Source organism: Crocuta crocuta, unplaced genomic scaffold (genome assembly GCF_008692635.1).
Source record: "Crocuta crocuta isolate KB4526 unplaced genomic scaffold, BGI_CrCroc_1.0 scaffold179, whole genome shotgun sequence".
Lineage (NCBI taxonomy): Eukaryota > Metazoa > Chordata > Mammalia > Carnivora > Hyaenidae > Crocuta > Crocuta crocuta.
In genome coordinates this window covers 712986-721261 of record NW_027551568.1, presented here as the reverse complement: position 1 = coordinate 721261, position 8276 = coordinate 712986, and positions in this window count along the sequence as shown.

The following is an 8276-nucleotide window of genomic DNA, read 5'->3' as shown; positions in this document are numbered from 1 at the left end:
CCACCACCACCACCATCACCACCACCATCACCATCACCACCATCACCATCACCACCACCATCGTCACCACCACCACCACCACCATCGTCACCACCGTCACCATCGTCACTACCACCACCACCATCATCATCCAAAATCAATTTTCAGCTATAAAGTCAAAGGTCAAAGATGTTGGACGGCCTGCCCAAGGCCACTCAACCAGTTTGTAGAAGAGCCAGGACTCAAACATTCGAATGCCTTCCGACAGGACTCCAGCTTAGTCCCACCCAAGAGAATTGCCCCTTTAGCAGCCCCCAGGCCGGCCCCACCCTCTGCCTCCCTCTTGAACACTTGCTGATTTTCCAGCCTGTGCCACAATCAATGTTGCTCGGGGCTCCTGTACCAGCTCAGTCCCTCAGTCATGCCCCGTGTCTGTAAGACCAGAGAATCCTTTTCCATAATACCCAATAAATAACCCGGATTTAATTGAATTAATATCGACAGCATGTAATTGCTCCTTGTTGCTCAAGCCTGCCTAGGAGGGGCGGGGGAGGGGGCGGAGCAGCGAGGTTTATTGCTTTAAAAAAAATGCCCTCAGCCCTGAGCAGCGTTTTGGCCTTATTATTATAGTAATAATGAGGGCAGCTGATTTGATCTCTCCTTCCACAATAGCGCAGCACAGCCAGCTACATAAACAGCCAAAGTCCTTTGTCCCTGTGGGCTGTTTGTGGGTAATTAAAATCAATAGGGTCTTCCTCGCCGATCCCCTTAGCCTCTTCAGCGCTCAGCGCTCAGGGCTGCCGGGTGTCAGACGAGCAAATGAACTTGCCCCAGCAGAGGGCCCTCCAGGACCCTTCCCTGTCCTGGGACCTTAGGTAGCAGTCACCTCCCAGAGGCGGTGGGATGGGGGGGGCATTGGTGAGGCCAGTGTCTGAGGGCACAGCCCCAAAGCCAACAAGGAGGGACCCCGGTGACAGTCCCTGGCAGGACAGCCAAACCGGGGGCTTCCCTAGGCTTGGGGTCTCTGAGGAGGAGGATCAGAAAGGGCTCTTTCTGCCCCAGTCTGGGGACCCCCCCCACTCAGGGGTGCACAAGAACCCAGGGTGTGTGCAGACCTGTGTGCACACACGCTTACGCACCCTCACACACATGCTCACACTCTGCCCCCCGAGGTTGTCCCTGGAGCCCCCACTGTCCAGGCATAACAGCATGTGTCTCTGGTTTGAGCCTCAGACGACTCAGCCTCCCCGCTCCCCACCCCCTGTGGCAGTGACCTGCCGGCCGGGTGGCGAAAGGTACGGCCTCCTGGCTCAGTGTCACAGGAGCCCCTGGGTCTCCTGGGTGGAACTCAGCTCCCTGTGGCCGAATTTAGCAAGTCAGGGAAAATCGCTCCGTGGCCCAGCTTGGCAGCGGTCAGCCCCTGGGGTCAGGCAGAAATGAGGCACGTCCTCCCAAGGCGGAGGCGAGGCTGCCGCCTAATAACTCTCCAGCGGGTTGGATGGGGCCGCCCCTGGGCAAGGATGGGCTGAGGCCCCGGGAGGCGCAGGCCGCCTGTGGTCTGGGGAAGGGCTGGCTTCATATTGTTCACCACACCTCCCAGCCCTGGGAAGCCTGCAGGTCAGGCTGGCTCAAGGGCGCCGTCCGTATGCCTCCTGCCTGTGAGCTCGCTGTGGTTGGGCTCCTTGGGCCCAGTTCAAGGCTTTCTGTCCACCTCGCATGGTTCTTGTGGGGAGAGGGGACTGGACATGCAGGGAGCCCAAATGGGGACCCTGGGAAGTGGGTCAATCCCAGTAATGAGAATGGGACCCCTTGCAAGTAATTGCTGCAGGAAAACATCTCGGAAAGACCCCAGCCTGGCCCCCAGACCTTTGCCTTAGGACCAGGCCCCCGGGTACACCCCCAACTGTCTTCAGGCTTATCTGTCCTTCCTCCCATCTCTCTGCCCATCTGCTCACCCCACAGCCAGGGAGAAGGGCACTGAGCGTCCGGGCGGGCAGTCAGTCAGTGGTCTCCCTCCACGCTCCCACCACGGCTGCAAGGGGCTGCTGGTCCCAAGGCCCTAGCCTGACCCCTGCCCATGGAGGGGACGTGTGGTCACCCAGCACAGGTGGGTGCTATGGGTGGGCCCTGGGGGGCAGGGGCCATGGGCAGCTAGGGGACAGCGGGCAGGGAAGGGGCAGCCAGGGAGGACTTGTAGGCTCTGGGCCCATCCAGGGCCACATGGGGGCCCTGTCCTCCCAGAGAAGGCACAGGTGGCCAGTGAGCACAGGCGTGTGGCTGAACCCCTCTCCTGGCCCCTCTGGCCATGGGGTGGACGGGGCATACCCTGAGACGCTGCAGGGCCCACGCCACAGCTGAGCTCCCAGCGTAGTGTCCACCTGCCAGGGACTCAGGCAGCCCGGTCCCTCCAGCCTGAGCCCCCGTGGCCCTGCTCCTGGGGCCTTGGCTCACAGCACCCCTGGGGACACTGGGCCATGCGGTCAGCTCTGCCTGGCTCTGCAGCCCCAGGGGACGGGACCTAGGCCAACCTGGGGCTCTCAGAGGGCTGGGGGCCAGGGGCCAAGCCTCGGGGTCACACCATCCATCCTGCTGGGCAGTGGTGATGGGGCTCTCAGAGCAGGGGAGCAGGTCAGGGGTCCACAGACCCCATGGCAGGGGCGGGCAGTGGCACCAGCCACACAGGGCCCCGTGCTCGCCCGGCCCCGGCCAGCCCACCAACCAGAGGGCGGGGGCCAAGTCTGGGGACAGCGCGGCTCTGGCAGGGCCCCCGGCCCCCCGGGGAGCTCAGCAGGGACTTACCCCCTGGGGCCTGAGCACCTGGCCAGGCGGCCATTTCCCCCACGTGGTCCAACCGCTCAGGCGGCGCCCGCGGAAGCCTGCCTTTGTGGCTCACTGACCGGCTTGCTGAGGGTCGGCGAAGAGCTAAATTCTATAATGAAAGGTGTGTCATTCAAAGAGAACCTGCTTTCGGTGAGCGTGGAGAGGCGGCGCCGACCAGCCGGGAGCCCCTCTTCTGCTGGGCAAGGCGGTGGCCTCGCAGGCCGGGGATCGGATCCGATCCGTGGGCCCAGCCCAGCCCGCGCGTCTGTCCGCGCTGCCGGCCTCAGTCCCCAAGTGCTTAGCCGTCGGCGCCCCACCCTCGGCGCTGAGCACCCAGAAGGGGGCGCCTGTGCCATTTCCCTCTGCAGCTCGGGGCCCAGTCCGAGGGCCTCTGCGCCACCCCGAATCCTGGGTCCCCTCCGGCCACTGGACCATAACTCTTGCAGATCCCACCTGTGTGGCCTGCTCCCGTCCAGCACCTTCTGAGGCTGCAGCACGAGTCGGGGACACTGGCACAGGAGGGCGTGGGCGGGGCGCGCGAGGTGGGCGGGGCGCGCGAGGTGGGCGGGGCGCGCGAGGTGGGCGGGGCGCGCGAGGTGGGCGGGGCTGCAGGAGGGCCACACAGGCTTTGAGCGATCTGGGTACACCACCTGCGAGGTCAGTGCGCATCTAAGAGCACCCGGGGGTGGGGAGGTGTACCTCCTACTGGCCCTTGGTACAGGGGCTGCCTGTCTTGGTGAGGGGCCTGGAGGCCACCACAATGGATCAGTCACACAGTGACTGTCTCTTGGGCTTCCAGAAACTTCCTTCAACACAGCCCATTTGAATTTGAACCCAAGCCCGGACAAGGCTGGGACCCCAGTCTCACCCCTTTATCCATTCCACAGAGTTTTGCTGAGCAGCCCCCTAGTGCAGGCGTGTGCAGAAGTCTGATGGGGACAGAGAAATGCCAATCAGCAAAGAAAGTTCCCCGTCGCAGAGGTGAGCAGCAGGCCAGGACGAAGCAGGCCTGGGCAGGTGGGAAGGAGAAGAGGGAACACTGAGCTGAGGCTGAGCGAGGCGGTAGGGAGGCTCCACGCTGGTGGCTGGTGCAAAGGCCCTGAGCCAGGAGAACCAGTGAAGGTTAGCATGTGACAAGGTAGGAGAAAGGGCTGAGGGGGGTGGGGGTGGGCGGGGATGAGGGTGGGGATTGGGGTGGGGATGGGGTGCAGTGGGGAGCGGGGGGTGCTATGGACGTGCAGGGAGGGCCCGCCGGTCTGGGGGAAGCCCTGCAGGCCGTGTGTCCAGACAGCAGCCTGAAGCCCGCGGTTCTCGGAGGTGAGAACAGACCAGGCTGGGCAGGCCTGACACCCCGGCCCTCCGGGAGCGTTCTCAGGGCCCCACCAGCAATCACTGGCTTCAGATCCGGCTTGGGACCCCCGAGCCTAAGCAGGTGTGGACCCCACACAAGGCTTTTATGACTAGAAAGGAGACAAGAGTGGGCAGTCCCCACAGGAGGCTGCAAAACACACACTCATGACACCAACACACATTCATTAAGACCAACACACACAACCTCCCCCGACCCTGGCTGCACACTACGTTAACATACTGCAGCTCACCAGCACATAAACGGCCGCCCTGAAGTACTCAGGGGCTTCCTAGTGCATGCACACACATGTGCACACACACATTGCACACACACACGCACACACAACTCACAGGCCCAGCAGCCAGCTCACACTCAGCCCGCTGCCACCATGCGGCACACGGGTGCCTCGCAGCAGATGCAGCTTCCTTCCTTCCTGACGTCAGGGCAACGGGGACGCGCAGGGCTCAGCACACACCCAAGACCGGGCGGCTCTGAGCGCCGGGGACGTGGGGAGGATCCGGGTGGCCGCTGTGCGCGCGTGAGGTCCGCCAGCTCACTGGCTGCCACTCCAGAGGCCGTCTCCCATGCTGCCCTCTCTAAAGCTGGGGTGTCGGCCTCGCCGCGGGGGCCACCGCGATAGTTCTGCACGCCCCAGCAGAGTGCCCCGTCGCCCCTCAGCGGAGGGGGACACCTGCTACCGGGGTCTGGGCAGGGCCACTTCTGTCTGCTGGGTCCCTCTGGGCTCGAGGGGAGGCCCAGGGAAGGCTGGGCCCAGGGCTGCACCCCGGCCTCCCAGCGGCCTCCCAGCACCTGAGGGGCTGTCCTGAGACCCTTCTGGAGCCGGCGCCGCGTTCTAGGCGTGGGGCCAGGTGGCCTTCACACATCTGCCCTCTGTGAGGACCAGCCTTCCCTGCCTCTCAGCCGTCCCTCCGCCCCCATCCAGCCACTCCTCTGTGGGGACCTTGGCCTGAACCCCCTCCTCTTCTCCCTCCCCCACCCGGGCTGAAAGATGGGCCTCGCTTCTCCCCAGGCTCCAACTATGGGGAGCTCCAGCACCCCGCCCTCCTGACCCGGGTTCAGTACCTGCCTCCCCAGAGGGAGGCTCTCCCAGGCAGGAGGGGTCTGGGGCAACTGTGGCCCCCAGAGCCAGCTGGGGCCCAGCCCTGTCCACTGTGTGGGCCCCTGTGGGCCCCCGAGGGCAGGCCAGGGTGTGGCTCCTAGAGGGTAAATCTCACTGTTGCTTAATCCACATCCAGTGTCACAGCCCAAAGCTCAGGGGCAGGGGCAGCCTCCAAAGTTGGCCCCGGGAAACCCTCCGGCAGGCAGCCAAAGCCAGCGGCCTTGCCTGTGCTCCCGCGAGAACAGGACCCAGGGACACCGGCCAGAACGCCCGCAGCCTCAGACCCCACAGCTCAGCCCAGGCCAGTCCGTAGGGAGGGGCGGCAGGGGGGAGCCCGGGAGAAGCCGACCCCTGCAGGCAAAGCGCCCCGCGAGGTCAGGTCCCGCTGGCCAGCAATCAGAGCCCCCGCCAAGGTTCAGGAGCTCAGGGGACAGAGGCGTCCCCGTGCTCAGCGCAGCGGCGAGAGGGGGAGGCCGCCGCCTTCATGCGTTATTCTCTGACAGTATCCATCTTTCCAAATTGATTTTTGATATCCATAGTGACCTGGAAGGGAGACACGGCGATAACTCTCGGAAAGTGGAAAACAATATTATCGCCACAAATATGAATTACTGGCCGCCAGGTTAAATCTACTGTGCAATGAATTATGTGACCCTGGCGCTCCTATAATTCTTGGGAATTTTATAGAGTCAGGAGAGGCCTGTGGGCGCTGACAAGCACTTAACAGCCAGAACCGGTCCCAACAAGTCTCGGGGCCATTTGATTTAGCCGCCCGGGCACCGCGGGCCACTCCGTTCTGCCTTGGAAGCTAAAGATGATGGGCAGTCACTTCTGGAGTTACGGACTTCATTTGTCGACTCTTGTTGTCATTCTCGGGCCGAGTCGCTGCCTCCTGCCAGGAGCCACACTGGGGCGCGGGGCCACCCCCCAGGGGCAGCCGGGGAGGGGGCTCCGGGGGCTCGGTGGGCACCTGCCCAGGACGAGGGCAGTGGGGACTAGCCTGGCGCTTGCTGAGTGACTTCTCGCCCTGCAGGGAGTGGGCCCTGGGGGCGTACCTACCCAAGCAGGGAGGCTCCCACAGCTGGGGGGCGGAGTCCCGGCCAGCTCCGCCTCCCACCGCCCACAGGCCAGGACCCAGGGCCTCACCTGGGGTCAACTGGGCAGGATGCTAGTGCCAACGTGTGGGGAGGCATGTGTCCCTGGAGGCCAGGCTCACCCTCAAGGCAGGCGGCAGGAGGGCGAGGGGCGCTAAGCCCTGTGTGGCTAACACCCTCTGGCCGAACCAGAGGAGGTGTGAGGGAGGGAGGGAGGGAGCCCTGGGGCAGAGGGGAGCTCCGGCCTGTGACCCGTTCTAGGATGCTCCCGAACGCCACCTCATCCGAAGGGGACCCTGGGGTGGGCAGGAGGGGCGCTGAGTCTGGGCCGTGGCCTGAGGGTACTCCCAGGCCTCCCCACGGGGACCTCGGGGCTCTGTGCCCGCTGTCCTGGGGAGGGGGGAAGACTTCAGGACTGTCCCAGAGAAGATGAGGAGGGTCCCCCCAGGCGGGTCTGGCCGCCGGGTCCTGCGGGGAGGAGGGTCCTGCCATCCTGGGGGGCATCTCAGTGCATTTCCCCAGCAAGTGCCAGGAGGCTGCACGCAGCCCCTGCAGGGAAGGGGCCTAGGGGGTTCCGCAGAGGTGGGGCTTCAGGGGCGAGGACCAGCCTTACCCAGAGCTTCTCCAGACTCCACTGATCCCAGGGAACTTGCTGGAAGCTGAGAGTTGGGCCAAAGCCACCTCCACAGACCGGGGAGCTGCGGCCCAGGCGCCTAGGGTCTCCTTCAGCCCAGGGGTGCTGGGACACCCCACCGCCCTCCCCACACCAGCTGCCCTGGGTCGGTCACAGGCCAGCCGGACCCAGCCCAGGGAGGCTCTCGGCCAGGGCTCTCCTCCCCTCCCCCCGCAGCCCCCACTGGGCTCGGGCCACTGCCAGGCTCAGGACAGGACGTGGGCTCAACTGTCTCCCTCAGAGCCACGGCAGCAACACAAATGTCATTTAATTTACATGACAAAGTGGCGCCATTATTGCAAGCTGACAGAATGCCGCTCAGGGCAATTTCCGAAAATTATTTAAACAATGTAATGAGTTAAATGTCAGAGCTGGCTAATTATGTTTATGCTAATTGTTAATTAGCCCTATAATGGAGACAGTCTTAATTAACAATAGTTATGAGTGTGGGAGGTGGGCTCACAGTGGGTGACACTGGCCACCGGCCTGCTCTGCAGAGACTTAACTGTCAGCTGCCTCTGGCTGCAGCTGGCTGTCCCCTGGGCCCAGGGCAGGGGTCCCGCCAGTCAGCCCGGGAGTGCGAGCCCACCGCCCTTCTCCGGCCGGGCGGTGGCTGCGGGAAGCTCCCCGCGGGCTGTCCCTGCCACCTGCCCGCTCAGCCTGGCACGCTCCCTCGCTTGGTGTGTCCCTGAGAATGGCCAGGTGTCCCTCCTGCCCACTCCACGGCCCCGCCCTCCTGAGCCACCACGTCCAGGGCACTAATGGAGCCCAAAGTTCACACGTGACAGCGTGGGGTGCTGGGCCCCCCAGGGCTGCAGGAGACCCCCGTCTGGGAGTGAGGATGCGGCGGGTGCTGGGCTGCCCAGGACCCGGTCGTGATGTGGTGAACCTGTGCCCAGCCCAGCCCCATGCATCCTCTGCCTCCCGCGGCCTGACGACAGGGAGGCCCCGGGCGGGGACAGCCTGCCGGGGGACACCCCGTTTTCTCCACACCCCCTGGCATCAGGAGAGGTTCTACCACACGGTCTGCTAGTCTTGGGGAACCTCCAAGAGTGGTCGGCTGCGCGTGCAGGCGCAGGAGAGGGCGCAGGCCAGGGATGCGGCGACAAGCGCCCCAGGCTCCTGGGGGGCCGAGCCCCAGGCTGCAGCTGATGCAGAGGCGCTGCGGAGCTGGCCCAAGGCCGCCTGAGCCTTCAGGACCGGCAGGGGCCCGGGGGAGGTGGGGGGTTTAGAGGGGCC